We start from the raw sequence: 16,336 nt of genomic DNA, 5'->3' as shown, positions 1-16,336 counted from the left end.
CCGGCAAAGCGTCTAAATCCTTTGGACCTCCAGATAAACAAGCTCCTAGTAACCCATTCCCTTAGAGCCTGCAACAGCAGAATTCCTCTTGATGTCCCAGGAAAAAGTACCTACAACAGAGTGGAGAAAAGCACCACTATTGACTATATTATGATCAATGTGGAATTCTGGTCTCAAACGAGGGCCTTTATATTAATCCATAGGGTAGATAGTGACCATAATCTTTTGTCACTAGAACTAAAATACACCCTAGGACAACAACATGAGCTGGGGACATTGGAGACTCTTGCTGATCCGAATTTATTTATAGTGGCTGGGGGCAGACGTATTAGGTGGGCCAAGTTTGCGTTAGCCCCTGACAAAATAGCGGAGCTTTATCAACACGTTGCCAGCTCCCTAGTGGAGGCCTTTGAACTCCCAGTTAATAACTACGATCTTTCCTATTTCCGGGAGTTTGAGCACATTCACACTAACCTTTTTTCTACCCTGGCAGACTATTTCTACATCACAGTCAACAGGAAGACACAGGCAAAAAAACAGGCCCAATGGTTTAACAAAAACTGTAGGGCTGCTAAGCGTGCTCTAGTTAGGGAGGTTAAATCTGGCTCTGTGTTGAGTATTAGAGGGGCTAGACTCACCTATAAAAGTATAACCAAAGAGTCTAAGTCGGAATGGGAGGTTTTGAGATGGGAAAGCATAAAAGAAGCGCTGGATGGACGTGATTACAGGGCTTTCTGGAACCTAGTAAAATCAGGCTCGCCAGAGGGGTCGTCCGCCATAATTCCCAACCTGAGCGAAGAGGTCTGGATAGCTCACTTTAAGCCTCTCTTTTCCCACACTGACACTGCATCCCTAGCTGACCTAGTTACTCCAATGGAGGGCACACTTGCTACAGTGTTATCAGCTGCAAATGATACCGACTTGCTACCCTTCAATTTGCCCGAAATACAGGTGGCCCTTAGAAGCTTGTCCTCCGGGAAGGCCCCCGGTTTGGATAGGATCCCTGGAGATCTATTTTTGAGTGAACAGAAGGTATGGGCTCCCTACATTTTGCTATACTTTAATGCTATTTTACATGGCATGGAGATCCCCCTAACATGGCTGGGTGCAAAGATCATCCCCATCCATAAAAAGGCTTCCCCACTCGACCCGGCTAATTACCGCCCCATTAGCCTCATCGACGTCTCCCAGAAACTATTTGCCCGCCTTTTATTGGCGAGGCTGCAGAGCTGGATGGATGACCACCACATCCTAACCTCCCTCCAAGCGGGCTTCGTGACAAGGTCTCTACAATCGATCAACTGTTCAGACTCCAGCTGATGTACTGGAAGACGGTGACCATGGGGGCTGGTAGTCTTTTACTTGATCTTTGTGGATCTTTGATCCGCATTTGACTTGGTACAGAGGGACAAGCTCTGGGCGATATTGTTAGAGCTGGGAGCCCCGGTTTATTTGTGCCAATTATTTAAACGCCTCCATAAAGGCACTTTCGCAAGGTTGAGGTATGGGAGGTATGGGGAGCTTTCGGCTCCCTTTACGGTGGAAAAGGGCGTGAGGCAGGGTTGTGTACTGGCCCCTACGCTCTTTTCCTTGTTCCTCAACGGATTGATCGAACATCTGAAGGGAGCGAGGGATCTAGATTCTCCAAGTTTAGCAGCCCGCAAGATACCAGCCCTGATGCTCGCCCTCTTGTTATCAAAATCACCTATGGGGTTAAAGCGAACATTGGAGGCATTTTGTTCCTTTTGTAAATCTAGGAATCTGGAGATAAATCTTTCCAAAACCAAGTATATGGTTTTTAATGCAAAAACATCAAAGTTCCCCCAACCGCATATGGAGGGTTCGATGCTGGAAAGTCTCCACCTTTGACTTTCTAGGGGTAACACTAAACAATAGGATGGAATGGGGGGTCCCATATGGCTAAGGCAAACTTGAAGCTGGCCCAATCGCCTGAAGGTATACTCAAGGTTTATAATGAGTGCTCATTTAAATCTTTGGGGCACCCAGTGGAAATGTATAAAGCTCAGGCAAGAGGTGGGGCGCTCTATGGAGTAAAACTATGGGGCCACGCCAGCGCCACTTCGCTGACCACCACTGAGAATAGTTTCATGAGGCGCTTAATTTTGTTTCTTGCCTTCAAGACACCCTCGCCACACTGGTTATTAACAACTCCTCAGTGCTGGTGTTGGGTGACTTCAACTTTTGGCCTAACGATCCCGCCGAAACCCCCCTTTCTAAAGATTTTACCAGCCTCATGACTAGTCTGAATTTTTCTCCCCTCGTCCACAGCCCCACACATGTCCATGGCCATTCGCTTGATCAGGTTTGGACCCTAAATATCCCTACTACCCCTCCTGTCATCTCCCCCTGCTCTTGGTCGGACCATTTCTCCATTTCCTTCTCCCTCGCGCTAGCCCCAGTATCTAAACTTCCTCTCCCTAAGAACACCTGGGCTAGAAAATGGGGTAAGGCAGATATGCCATCCTTTTGCTTATCCCTGGTCAACTCTTGCCCTGACCTCTCGGGCCTCGCCGCCCCAGACCAGCTGACTACCATCGATGGCTGGCTGACCCGGGCAGGCGACGACTTCGCTCCCCTGAGACGGATCACGGTGAAGCGCGCCCATGCGGCCAACCGCTGGTTTACCCCCGACCTCAAGGAGAAGAAATTAGCCGCACGCAGAGCAGAGCGCGCATGGAGAAGAGAATACTGCCCCGCCAAAAAAAACATCTACCTCTCTGTGCTCAAAGTTTACAAACAAAGCATACTTGATGCCAAGACCCTGTTCTACTCAAACAGGATACTAGCAGCTGAATCTCAATCCAAAGAGATTTTTGCCACAGTACATGAGCTTGCCTCATCTAACAGAGCCACGGCCCTGATCCCCCCTTCTCAACCACTCTGCGACTCCCTCAACGATTTTTTCATTGACAAGGTCGCAACGATCAAGGCTAAAATCTCTCCCCCTTCCCCGGCCTTCATCAATCCCTCCCCCCCTGTCATCCCTTCCAAACTCACTTCCTTCCCCCCTCTGACCACAGCTACACTTTTTCCCCTGCTTCAAAAGGTAAAGTCCGGTTCCCCCCTAGACTTTGCCCCCGCTCGTATTTTGCGTGAAGTCTTCCTACACTGTCCTACCCCTCCCCTCACACTATTAAATGACTCACTTAAATCCGGAGTTGTCCCCCCTGCCCATAAATTTGCGGCAGTTATTCCCATTCTAAAAAAACCTGGTGCCGACCCTTCATCCCCTTCAAATTACCGTCCCATCTCCCTTCTACCCTACTTGGCTAAGGTTTTGGAGACCCACGTAACCAGCGCCCTGATTACCTATGTGGAAGCCAACCACTGCCTCTCCCCCCGGCAGGCGGGCTTTCGCCCCCTCCACTCGACGGAGAAGGTAGTGATCTCAGTGATGGACAGCCTACGCGAGGGCATTGATACCAACGTCCCCCAGGCCCTCATTCTTTTAGATCTATCCGCCGCATTTGACACGGTGGACCACTCCATCCTCCTCACCCGTGTCAAGGCGGCGGGCATAGAGGGCCTGCCCCTCGCCTGGCTCAAGTCCTTCCTGAGTGACAGGGCTCAGGCAGTCCATCTTGCTGGTTTCACCGCTGCCTCTCGTAAGGTCGCGTGTGGAGTTCCCCAAGGCTCTTCCCTCTCCCCTCTTTTGTTTAATTTATACATCTACCCCCTCATTTTTATGTTACAGCAGCTCGAGGTCACGGTGTTCAACTACGCCGATGACCTCCAGCTAATTTTTAACCTTTCCTACCCCTCCTCCTCTGCCTCAAATGTCCAATCCGTCATGTTGTTCATCCAGGATTGGATGAACTGCAACCACCTCAAACTCAACCCGGACAAGACGGAGTTAGTCTTGACCAGAGGTGGTTGCAGCCCCTGGTCCCCCTCTCACTGGCCCTCCTCACTTGGTGTTCCCCCGCTCCCAGTTCCCAAGGTCAAGACCCTCGGCATCTCCCTGGATCCTTCACTTTCCGTTCACTCCCAGGTCAGCTCAGTTGTTTCCTCCTGTTTCTTTTCCCTTCGAGTCATCAGGAAGATTTCTCGTTTTTTTTCTCTACCCGCCCTAAAGATTATAGTGATGGCCATGGTGCTCTCGCGCCTTGATTATGGGAACATCATTTATAATGGCGCTCCAGCTTACGCCATTCGCCGTCTGCAGCTAGTGCAGAATCAGGCTGCCCGCCTGATTCATGGCCTGCCTAAATACCATCGAGCCACTCCCTTACTGCAGGCCTTGCACTGGTTGCCGGTGAAAGAGCGCGCCCTGTTTAAACTTGGTTGCACCACCTTCCAGGCTAAAACAGGCACCGCCCCGGAATTCATCTGTTCTGCCATCACCCCCTACATACCTGGACGAGAGCTTAGGTCCACTCATCAGGCTCTGTTAACTATCCCCCGCTTCAGCAAGAAAAAGACTGGTGGTACGAAATTTGCAGTGCTTGCTCCTGCATTTTGGAACTCCCTCCCCTCGGAACTCCGCATGTCATCTTCCTATATGGAGTTCCGGAAGGGTCTCAAAACTTTTCTCTTCTCTCGAGCCTACAATGCTTAATCCCCCTCTGCTCCTGCCAGCCTCTCACAATCCAACAGCGCCATGAAACCGCATGGTAAAAGTGCGCTATAGAAATGTTTTTAAATTCAAATTCAAATTATTGAGACTTCCCCAGAGTACACCTCTGACTCCTCTACGGCTAGATTTGGGTTTGGTCCCCATACAGGAGGTCATCTCAAATCGCCCCTTGCTGTACTGGAGGCGACTCTGGTCTACTCCAGAGCTCCTAAGCTATAGGGAGGACCTAAGGGACTTCATGACCATAAGGGGTGCGAGAAAAATCCCCTGGCTAGAACACGTTAAGCAGCTCTGGTTACGCATTGGGCAGGGGAGATATGTGGCTCCATCCTGAGGACACCTGCGCCCTGACCTCTAAGAGGTTGTTGGTTGCTACACTTAAACAACACCGAATGGACCTTATACTATTAAATCCATCTTTGGCTAGGCTGACCAATACTTTTTGGGAGGCTAAGGATATCTATCAGTTCGAGAAATTCCTGGACGACATTCAGCCTACACTGGCAAAGAAGTTATATGTCCAATTTAGACATGGAACACTACCAGTGCGGGCTGTAACAAACAAGTGGTTGAACGCTCCCCATATACCAAGCGCTTGCCCTGGGTGTGATTGTGGCGAAGAGACAGATCTGCATGTTCTGCTCTTCTGCCCTTTCTACTCTAGGGCCAGAGCTAAATGGATAGTCCACCTACGTAAGTCCAGGGGCCTCAGGGACTACAGGGAGGTATTTAGAATATTGAAATATGACACCTCCCCCCGATTGTGTTTGCAACCTCCAGATACCTTCTGTCTATGTGGTGCGCAAGAGGCGCAAAAATTTAAAATAGCCAAATGGCCCTAACAACGCCAGCGTATTCTCTCTAATTCAGAAGGTAATCTTAAAACTATCACGCGCAAGAACTGAATCTTCTTCCCTTTTTTTTATTCTATGTAATCTTTATAGGACGTTGTTATGCTTTTATCGTCCTATTTTAAACCATTTTAGGAAGTGTTCGCTGTCATTTTGAGTGTACAGTAGTGTTGTATAATGGTATGTTTTTATCAGAAATTATTGTATGTGCTTTTATGGTTTTTAACCGATAATAAAGCTTTTTCTGACTGACTGACTGTTAACCAAGTCTCAGAGTTCACTTCAGTTACATGAATATAGGTGGGCATAGTATTTTTTAAAAACTTCCAGATGAATACTAAAATCATTATTACACATGTGATGCATCTTTCATTTGCATGCAATATAAGCTGAAACATAAGTGTAAACATGTATAAAAACTACATTTCTTCATGATTAGACAAAACATTAACATGCACACATCCTGAATCTCTAATTTCCACTGTGCATGCACTTGAGGTTCACATTTGAGTGCACCACTTACATTAATAACATTAGAACACAGAAAAGTTGTGCAGCTAAAAAAACACTGCTCCAAGACTGGGTTGCTGTGGTGTGTTTAAGTGCTGCGAATGATAAACTGTAAGAAAACAGAATTCATAAGACTCGCCTTCGTTAGCTTTAATGCAATCAGGACTCCCCTTCAGAACTGACTGGGAGATTCTGCAATTTACTGCTTCTAGTGAAGTAATACCGGTATAACCTCTATAGCAGTACTGTGTGCCTTGTTTACCCTAAAGCAACACGTCCTGTGAAAATAATAATGGTGAGGTGTATTTTAATGCATCCTGGATGGGTGACGGGAGGCGACGAGCAGACATGGTTTTGGGGGGAGGAGTTCAATTCACTAAAATAAAAATGTGTGTTTTGTTGGTGGATAAAGTGGGGGGGAAGCTTTTCGGAAACAGTAATCGAACCCCTTCTTGGAAGTCCGAGCTCGTGTTCAATGCGTATTCCTGGAGATTAGTATGTCATTCCATGGATCCATTTTAGAACAAAAAAAAAGGCAGAATAACGGGCTCGGGGAGGCTCTTTCAATCCTGAAAATAATCCCCTCCTTTCTCAGAGGACTGGGCGTAATTAATTTAAAGCAGAAAGCGAAACGCCAGTGCAATGATTGTTTTCTGTAAGCAGCAAGCCTTGCATTTCTTTGCAGTTAGTCACAGGGCCTGAGCAGCACGAGCCCCGGCAGCTATCGGGTGTCAGCCTGGCCGCGCGTGCCGCAGCAGTGCAGACCCGGCCTGCCGCTCTCCTAGGACAGAAATAGTTAATCTCGGCGAGCAGCGCGCCGCGGAGGGGGAGTTGCCTGGCCTAGGCAGCAGCAAAAACACGAGCGCGCATTCCTGCTTCTCCTTCAGCTGCCAACATCTGATTAGAAGCAGCGGCGGCGGCGGCAGCACAGTCCGCCCGGCTCTGAGTGGCTGCTCCGGGCTGTCGGGGAGGAGACTGCGGACAGGGAGCCGGGGAGGAGGTACGAGAGCGGCGCAGACTGCCGGACGGTGGCTGCAGGCCCTTGGCAGCGGGAGGAGCCGGCGGACACCCCAGCCCCGGGGGACGTGCGGAGTGCCTGAGGCGTCAAGGACCTGCCTGCTGCCGTAAGTAACCGAGGATGCTCGGTGGCTCGTGCGCTGCCGTGGGGTGTCAGATGGCAGGGTCTCCCGAGGGGGGCCGGGGCAGAGAGCATGTCACCGCGTGGGGTGGTCAGTGTGATGCCCGGCAGGCCCCCGGGGGTGAGCCGCATTCTGCAGCACATTCGCCGCTCTCCAATGCCTCCCTCTGCTGCCGGTCGCCGGCCCGCAGCTGTGACACCCGCATTTCTTCCGCTTTGTCCCTGCCAGGTTTATTGTATCACGATCTATTTCTAGGGGGTGGCGGCGTGTGCCGCTGGCTGCACACAGCATCACGCTCATTTGTACTCCGCCTTGGTACTGATTTGATGAAAAGCCCGTGTGTTGTGGCAATGCATGAATACCTTCGCGTGTTCTATTAAGAGCACCTATCGGCGACCTTCCATGCTCGCTTCAGGTGGTGGGGTGTATATGCAGTAAATTGAAATGGCCCCAAGTAAGCCAGCGATGATGGAATTCAATGACAATTCTCCAGTTGACCAAACTTTGTAGTGCTGAGCTTTTTTTATTTAGCAGATGTTTTATGGATTATCACGACCGAGAGCTCTTAAAACTGTTAGACTCCAATATTAACAAACTGGGCATGCCCCTGGGCACTGCCCTTTGAACTGAGGGCCCGTGTCTTAAATGCACTCATTCGTTAGAATCACGTGGATTCTTCCATCACCTCCATCGCCTTTCAGGTCTCGGCTAGGGGAGGGCGGGTGCGAGGAAGGGTGACCACCCTCTGGTGTTAATTGCTTTTAGAGAGGTCAGATTTTAAGTTTATTTATCTTTGAGCCTTGTACTCAACCTGCCTACCCACGACAGCTGGTACAGTTCACATTTCTTTGGGTTTGGCAAACCTGCCAAGATCACACACTGAAATGAGCTGTATGTAAGTGCGTGTCTCAACTGTTTGAGATAGATCGGGCATTGGCTTCATGTAAAAGATGCAATGGGCAGGGGGGAAAAAAACATGTTCGTGCTTTAAATGGGGCCCAGATGCCGATGTGTGACGTGGTCTCGTATGCAGTTAGTTTTGCAAGCCTCAGTGGAGTAGAGAGGGACGTGCTGCAGCGGCGCAGGCGGGACCTGGCGTCCATCCGTAGCGGCTTGAAGCGTGACTCAGAGGGTGGGGATATGTCAGCACAAACCCGGTTGGTGATTTTAAGCGCGCATCAGCTCAAATTTGCTCTAGTGCCTAAACTCCTCTATATTAGCAATTTACAGTGGCCTGGTGACGACTTTTTGGTACCATGCATCCTGTCCATTACCCTTTCCCTCTTTTCCCCCTTTATGATCCTCGATTTGCCTTTTCTCCATACCCGAATATCCCTCCCACCCTCCCTTGGTGCTGTGACTGCGCCCCCCTCTGACCCCCTTAATGGAACTCTGCTCTCCTGGTTTTCTTTTGTGGTTTTTTGGGGGGTCTTGGCCTGAGAAATTCTACTATTTGTATATACATGTATATAGAGAAAACTCTAACCACTAGTATATGTAGTAGACCTGTACTCTCTACCATTCCTATGTGACTCTTAGAGTATATCCATTCGTAGCCCTTCACTGTGTATATAGAGATAACTCTAACCACTAGTATATGCAGTAGACCTTTGTACTCTCTACCATACCTATGTGACTCTTAGAGTTTATCCCTTTTTCTGTATCTCTTCCTTGTGTGACTCTACAACTTGTACATTTGCAATTTTTTCTGCTTGTATCTCTTCCTTGAGCGACTTTACCACTTGTACATTTGCAATTTTTTTCTGTTTGTATCTTTTATGTAACTCATGTAATCCTAAATCCTTATGTATCACTACTGGTTCTTATGTAAAGCGCTCTGACACCTTCGGGAATATTCGCGGCACGAGCGGCTGAGCTTTGAGGGAGACCGCATGCATTTTGAGCACACCCTGCTTGCCTTCACCAACAGATCACTCCCAGGACAGAAAATGTCACGGAGAGCAGTGAATGTGTGGGTCTGGTTTAGATTACCTACCCCTGACAGAAAATATGCGGCTTCCTGCCTGCAGAGACCCAGGCGACCGATTTGGACATATTACGAGCAGACTGAGCAATTACATCACTTGTAAAAGGCGCGCAAGCTTTCTGTTAACCTTGGTGTCAAATACCAAGTGCACGGTTTATGGTAACCCGCGATTTATTTCGTTTCGTGCACTAGTTTTGGTTTGAGAGCCACTCCGCTGGTGATTGGAGGAGCTTTTGTGTGCCTGGGACCTGCGTTCCAGCTGGAACGCACCCTGGGGCGCTTGACGTGCGCAATGACAAGCCTGCGAACGCGTCACGTATTGTTTTAAAGCGACGAAGAAGACACCGTTCCTGTGGCGGTGGAATGGTTGTCGCCCTCGGGTGTGATTCGCACCTGACCGCCGTGCGTGACTCGTGGTGCATTCACACCCGTGACAGACTCCCCGCCGTCTCCCAGGTGGCTGTCAGCTGTCACTGCCTGATGGGCTTATCTCGGTCTGCACACACGGGCTCTGCCCAGGCCGGGCTCAGCCCTCCTCTCGCTCTCGACGTGAACAAACAGCACTCCAACGTGGATTTAATGAAGCGAGCCTGACAAGTCAACGGCACTGTAAACAAGAGTGCATTGTTTCATAATTGGGCAGGGTGACGGGATTACAAGCCCAGCAGCCAATGGGGAGCAGTTTTTTTTGTTAGTCAGAGGAACCCCGCAGATCTGGCTTTTTAAGAACAATCTAAGGCTGTTCTTTTCTGTACAACATTATTTCAGTTCTTTCTCGCAGAGAACGGAGATTTGTTTACTATGTATCCAGTTCAGCTGGCCTGCAGGAAACCGTTATTTCCTTCATAAAACAAGCATTGAGATAATATTTTAGAAGACTACATCGTTTGCTTCTTGCATGGCTCATTGCTCCTCTCTGGAAATAGGACTTTTAACATAGAATAACTAAGTTACAAACAACAAGGGCACATTTTCACAGGAAAATTGACATTTAGTTTATTGAGATACATTGTTGAAGCTTTGGAGGCTAAAAAAAACCTGAAGGTGCTAGTGATATTACCTCTGTGTTCTATAAATGTATTAATTCATTACCCCTTCATGGATCCTCCCCGTCACAGTCCTTACTACGTGAGGCAGTCCTGCCTTCACCCAGCCAATCAGACCCCAGAAAACTAAAAGGTTATAGGTTACATAAACCCCTTCCACCCACCGCCATACCTGTTTTTTTCTGCTCCGATGGCGGTCGGAACGATGGTGCTCCGTGTTCCTGTTTTCCTTTCTGGTTCTCATGCGGGATGTTTGCGGTTACTTGAGTGTTTCTTAAACGTATGTTTCAGATAGTTATTTGCAGTTTTGAATTGTTTCTGTGTTTTTGCATATGGGCGGCTGTACCATTGCTCCAGTTGGCCGCGCACCTGCTCTGAGGCCAGGACGCTCCCCACACATGTGCAGGCCTGGGGCAGGGAGCTCTCCTGGTGTCCTGGCCTTGGGTCGTTCCGGCGCTGGTGTTTAAAGGCAGCGTCTGGCCCCCGCAGCCATGTTTGCAGTATGTGGCTGTGGGTGGAGACTACAGGGCTGCCCCTTTGTTGATTTTCAAGACTCACATTACGAGACTTGGTGTTTGGGGGCAGTATTCATTGGAGGTTGCTGGGCACTTCCTGTGTGTGTGTGTGTGTGTGTGTGTATTGGGAGTTTCCTGTGGGATTTACTCCTTTTTTTACTCGTGATGACTGAGGGGGCTTCTTCTCAGGTGCCTGCAAAGGCAGTTTCAAGCAGCATTATGTCCAGGACCTGCTGGAGGATGATGTTTTGCTGATTTCCAGGGCTGATTTACAGGATTTAATCAATTCTGCTGTCCAGGCTGTGCTTCTGGAGCCTGCGGCAAAGAGGTCTAAGGATGATTAGGAGGACATGGACAATTCTCCTAAGGAAAAGTATGTCCAGGGCAAGGTTTTTTCTGACATGCTGTTCCATATTCGGGAGGTGCTTGGTTTTGACCCTAAATCATTGCCTGATGAGGGGTTTTACTCCCAGTATATTTCCTCTATGGTAGATGACCTTCCCTTCCATGATGTCCTGAAGGATATACAGACTAAGGAATGGCTTGAGGTGGATAAGCAGGGTATTCCTCGCTTTCTGGGGAAGCGGTATGGCCTCACGGACTTTGACATCCAGTTTCCTGCGATTCCCAAGGTCAATTCTCTTTTGTCTTCTATGGCTTCTGCCTCCTCTTTCTCCTTGTCATCAGAGGAAGCTTCCCTGACTGATCAGGTGGAGCAGAAGGTGGAGTCTGCTCTCAAACGTTCTTACGCCACTTCTCATTTTGGGGTGATTGCTACCCCTTATGCGGTCTATGCCTCACAGATCCTGCTGAAGGATTTTGAGAAGTTGTTTGACTGTCTTCAGGATCAGGGGGACCCTACTCCTGTGTTGGCTCAGATGGAGGACTTAGTGCAATTCCTCTCGGATGTAACTTTCATTCCTTGTGGGCCTTCTCCTCAGTGGCCGGGGTGGCGGTGGCTGGTAGGAGGTCTCTCTGGACCAATCCTTGGCTTCTTGAGTCTACGCCGAAGACTTTGGTCCATAAGCTGCCTATTGAGGGTCCCCGACTCCTTGGGGACGCTTTGAATGCAAGGGTACAGCGTTCTGCGGAGGAGGAGATGTTGAAGCCTCTTCAGCCCGTGCCTGAAATGAATTCCTTTTTGTCACAAGCAGGATTTTCAGGGAGCTTTGTCTTCTCAGCCCTTTCGTGGTCGGCCCATGGTCGGGGGGCCGTGTTCCATTATAAGTCCCGGCCTCAACAGCAGCAACTGCAGCAGAACCCCTCTGGTGCAGGACAGAAGTGACTATGCCGTTGTGGGGGCTCGACTCCATTTGTTTCTGTACCGATGGTCAGCTCTGATTTCTGACCAGTGGGTCTTGTCTGTCATCAGGTTGGACTACCAGATTCTCTTCCGGGGCCTTCCCTCTCTGGATTATTTTCTAGTTACCCCGTTGTTAAGAGATCCTGTGAGGCGGTCTGTCATGTTTTGTCTCGCGTCACGATGTTGTTGTCAAAGGGGGCTGTTGTGCCGGTTTCAGCGGAGGAAGTGGGCCTGGGGTTCTATTCCTATCTGTTCCTGGTACCAAAGCCAGATGATTCCTTCCGCCCGATCCTGAATATCCGATCTCTGAACAAGTTAGTGAGGTTGGATCATTTCCGGATTGTCACCTTGCAGTCTGTCATTTCCCTCATCCAGGAGGGTGTTTTTTGGCTTCTCTGGACTTGGAAGATGCCTATTTTCACATTCCAGTCCATCCTGCCAGTTAGCGGTTCTTGAGGTTTGCGATCGAGGGGATGTATTTCCCATGTCAGGTTTTGCCGTTGGCCCTCTCCATTGCTCCCAGGACATTTACTAAGGTATTGGCTCCTGCTGTGGAGGTTTTGCAGCATCAGGGTTTCTCCATGTTTCCCTATATTAATGATTGTTTGATCTCTTCTTCCTCCTTTCTTAAGACTCTTCTGGTGGTGGAGGCTACGTTGACCCTGTTCCATGATCTGGCGTTCAAGTTGAATCTGGCCAAATCTCATCTGGATCCTGTTCAGAGACTTCAGTTCATCAGGGGTCTGTTCGACACCTCTCTTGGGGCGGTGTTTCTCCCTTCTGTTTGGATCCTTTCCCTGCAGATTCTTTTGCAGGATCTGTTGAGTCGTTCTTCTGCCCCGACTCGTGTTTGGTTGCGGGTCCAGGCATTGATGGTTGCCACCACTGCTGTGGTTCCTTGGGCTCGCCTGCATCTCAAGCCATTTGTGACTCATCTGTTGGCTCAGTGGGACTCCTCCCGGGCGGATTACGAGACTCTGGTTCCTCTCTCTCCTGCTCTGGTTCAGGACTTGGACTGGTGGCTTTGCACTCCCAATCTGGAAAAGGGGGTTCAGTGTGTCTTCCACCTCCCCATTTGTTGAAGACAGATGCCTGTTGTTGGGGGGCCACGTTGAGGTCCTTGGAGGCCAAGGGTCGGTGGTCTCGGAGGGACAGTGCCCGTTCCTCGAACTGGTGGGAGTTGGCGGCCATCTGGGAGGCGGTGCATTACTTTCAGGTTCATCGGCAAGGGACAAATCTGTTGGTTCCTACCGACAATTATGTGGCTCGTTGTTACTTGAACCATCGGGGGGGACCAAGTGTGAGTCTCTGAACCTGCTGGCCTCCATGATTTGTGCTTGGGCGGAATCTCATCTGTTGGCCTTGAGGGCGGTGTACATTCTGGGACATTTGAATTTTCATGCGGACACTTTGAACTGCAATCTTTCATCCTCTGTTTTGTACCATCTCTCTCTTCTTCTGTTCCAGTCCCTTTGTCTTCAGTTCCAGACTCCCTGGGTCAATCTCTTTGCCTCTCCTTACAACGCCTTTTTCCCACGGTTTTGTTCGAAGGTGATGTGTCCTCAGGCTTGGGCTGTGGATGCTCTTTAGATTCCCTTGCCTTCGGGTCTGCTGTATGCCTTCCCTCCTATTCCCCCTCCTCCCGAGGGTGCTGCCGAAGATTCAGGGGGAGAGAGTGTTGGTCCTGTTGATTGCTCCTTTCTGGCCTCACCCTCTTTAGTTTCCTCTCCTGTTGCGGCTGACAGGGGGTCGGTTTGTCCAGCTTCCTTTGAGTCTGGCTCCGCTTCAATTTCCACTAGTGTCTCTGCCTTACCTTCGTCGTTTGCAGCTGACGGCTTGGCTCTTGAGCGGTTGACGTTGGAGTCTTTGGGCTGTGCCTCTGTGGTGGCTCGTGACATCCAGTTGTCACGTTGGCCTTCGACCCTTAAGTGCTATTGTCGTCATTGAGGATCTTTTTTCTGTCGGTGTTCTTCCCATGGGGTGGATCCTGTGCTGGGGGACCCTGCTTCTGTATTGGATTTTCTAAGGGTTGTGTTTTTTGAAGGGCCTTTTCCTTTCCACTTTGTCAGCTCAGCTTGTCTGGGTCCTCGGGCCTCCTTGGAGGTTGTTGCCCTTTTGGTGATTCGGCTTCTTCTGAGTTTTCGGCTTTATCGGCCAGTCTCTCCTGTGATCGTGCCTTCTTGGGATTTACTAAAAGTTTTGCGGGGTCTGCACTTGCCCCCTTTTGAGACCTTGCTGAAGGCAGACTTGTTATGGTTGTCCGCTAAGGTGGCTTTTTTACCGGCCATCACCTACGCTCGTTGGTTGGGTTAGTTGGGTGCCTTGCTCATTTCATTTCCTTATTTTCAGTTCCTGCAGAATAGGGTTGTTTTGTGGCTTGATCCGGCTTTTCTGCCTAAGGTTTCTTCGACTTTCCGTTTGCACTAGCAGGTGATACTTCCTGATTTGCCTGCTGAGGGGAATTCCCTTCTTCCCCCTTCTTTGGATGTTCGCACGGCTCTTCAGATTTACCACCAGCGTTCGCTGGAGTTTTGGAGTTCTCCTGCCCTGTTTGTCTCCTGTGGGGGTGTGGCTAAGGGGAAGAAGGGTTCCACTTAAGTCGGTGGATGTGTTTGGCGGTCTGTCAATCCTATAAATCTTTGGATCTGCCTCCTCCGTCTCAGATGCATGGTCGGTTGACGCGTTCTGTGTCCTGGCAGTCCCATCGCACGTTTGTACGGCATTATCGTCTTGATGTTTTGCATGCCTCTGTTGACAGTTTTTCTGTTGGCGTTTTGAACGCTGCTGTTCGTTGATCATTTATTTGATTAAAGTCTTGTACTTTTTGCATGGATCCCTGGTGTCCTGCTTTTTTCTTTTTGGTTCTCTGCTTGTGAGTTCCTCACGTAGTAAGGACTGGGACGGGGCGGACCCATGAGGGGGTAATGTCTTGTTACTTACCGGTAATCTTCATAACCCCGATTAGGGTCCTTCCCGTCAGTCCTCTTCCCTCCCTTTCTCCCGCTGTGTTTGTGTCTGGGTCTTGTTGATGACAGGCATGGTGGTGGGTGGGAGGGGTTTATGTAACCTGTAACCTTTTAGTTTTCTGGCGTTTTAATTGGCTGGGTGGAGGCAGGACTGCCTCACGTAGTAAGGACTGGGGAACGGGGAGCACCCTAATCGGGGTATTAAAGATTACCGGTAAGTAACAAGACATTCATCTACTCACCAGCTTTCACTGAGGTGAACTTTCGGCAGAATGAGTTCTCTCTCAGTAACAGATAAGACAGTACGATACTAGAAAATTAGATAATGTAAATAACATGACATCACTTAGCGTGGAGTCATTACATGTATTAAAATAGTGATTTCTTCTCCACCTGCATGTAGCACAAGGTTCAAGGGTCAGAATGTGAGGCATCAACTTTTGGGTTTTACTGGATTTTTTTAATGAAGCACCTCACATTACGCGCCTCCCATTAAAGATTCATTGTGTCAAATTCTTTACAAAAAGTAATATGTACACAGTTAATATGTGAGATACAGTGTGAGGGTTTAATGACAGCTGCATTCTGGTCACAAGATGTACAACCATAGCCATAAACTTCAGAAAGGTCAGCTAGATTTGCACCCACTAGGTTTTGAAGAGAGGAAAATGGTTTTTAATATCAGAGAAAGTGCGGTTTCAGGAGCGCTTGAGGCTGAGAGACATGAGCAGTCGTTGTACTGGTTGGGAGTACCTTCTCTTACGTCCATGCCCAGAGAAGGAATTGGCAGGGGAGGACCTTTCCATAAAGTGTGTGATCTGTAGACTTTTCTCTAAGAGGGACCCTCCAGAGATGTTTAGTTTCTGAGAGCAGGTTGAGGGGTATTGACGCGCAGCACCTTGTAGATTAAGCATGCAGTTATATAAGTGCAGTTTGAATCTATAGGGAGCAAGTTGTTGGAGAAGGGGACTGGTGTGATATATGTGTGTGTTTGAGACAAGCCTGGCATGCAGCACAACGTCTAATGGAGGAACCCAGTGAGAAGTGCTTTCTCATAGTTAGTGCAGGAATGTACAAAAGACTGCACAGCATTTTTCAGACTCTTTGGTGGGTAAGAAGCAATTGCAGTTCTTCCAAGTTTTGAGTTGGAAAACTGCCTGGTTGATTCTTGGTGTGAGTTTCAGGTTAAAGTTCCCTGCCCAGTTTAATTGCAAAGGATTTTGCAGACACAGCAGTTTGGGTCTGGAAAACCACATATTGAGGTGCATTTATCTTGATTTTTCATTTACGTCGAAGTTATTTTTGGTGATAATAGATGGAATCTGTTTTTAGCTCATTTTATTTTTAAATATTTGTCTTTTCTCTTTTTTCGTATGTTGATTAAGCATGAGAATCGGTTTGTATGATCACAATTTGTAAGAG

At 48.9% G+C, this 16,336-nt stretch overlaps 1 protein-coding gene across 6 annotated transcripts in view; it reads left to right on the top strand.

Moving 5' to 3' along the window:
* The first annotated feature begins 6,658 nt into the window (after window positions 1-6,658).
* Window positions 6,659-16,336, top strand: part of DAB2 (DAB adaptor protein 2) — a 293,826-nt gene continuing 284,148 nt past the window's right edge. For 3 of the 6 annotated variants that reach the window (XM_086960575.1, XM_086960572.1, XM_086960574.1), the window contains exon 1: window positions 6,838-7,082. The gene's annotated coding sequence lies outside the window, so the exon portion shown is untranslated. Of the gene's footprint in view, window positions 7,083-16,336 lie in introns of all 6 variants that reach the window. The other 3 variants (XM_086960573.1, XM_086960570.1, XM_086960569.1) reach the window with 3 other exon arrangements.

This window comes from Lissotriton vulgaris, chromosome 3_1, assembly GCF_964263255.1.
Source record: "Lissotriton vulgaris chromosome 3_1, aLisVul1.2, whole genome shotgun sequence".
Lineage (NCBI taxonomy): Eukaryota > Metazoa > Chordata > Amphibia > Caudata > Salamandridae > Lissotriton > Lissotriton vulgaris.
This window is presented reverse-complemented; position numbering and strand designations above follow the sequence as displayed.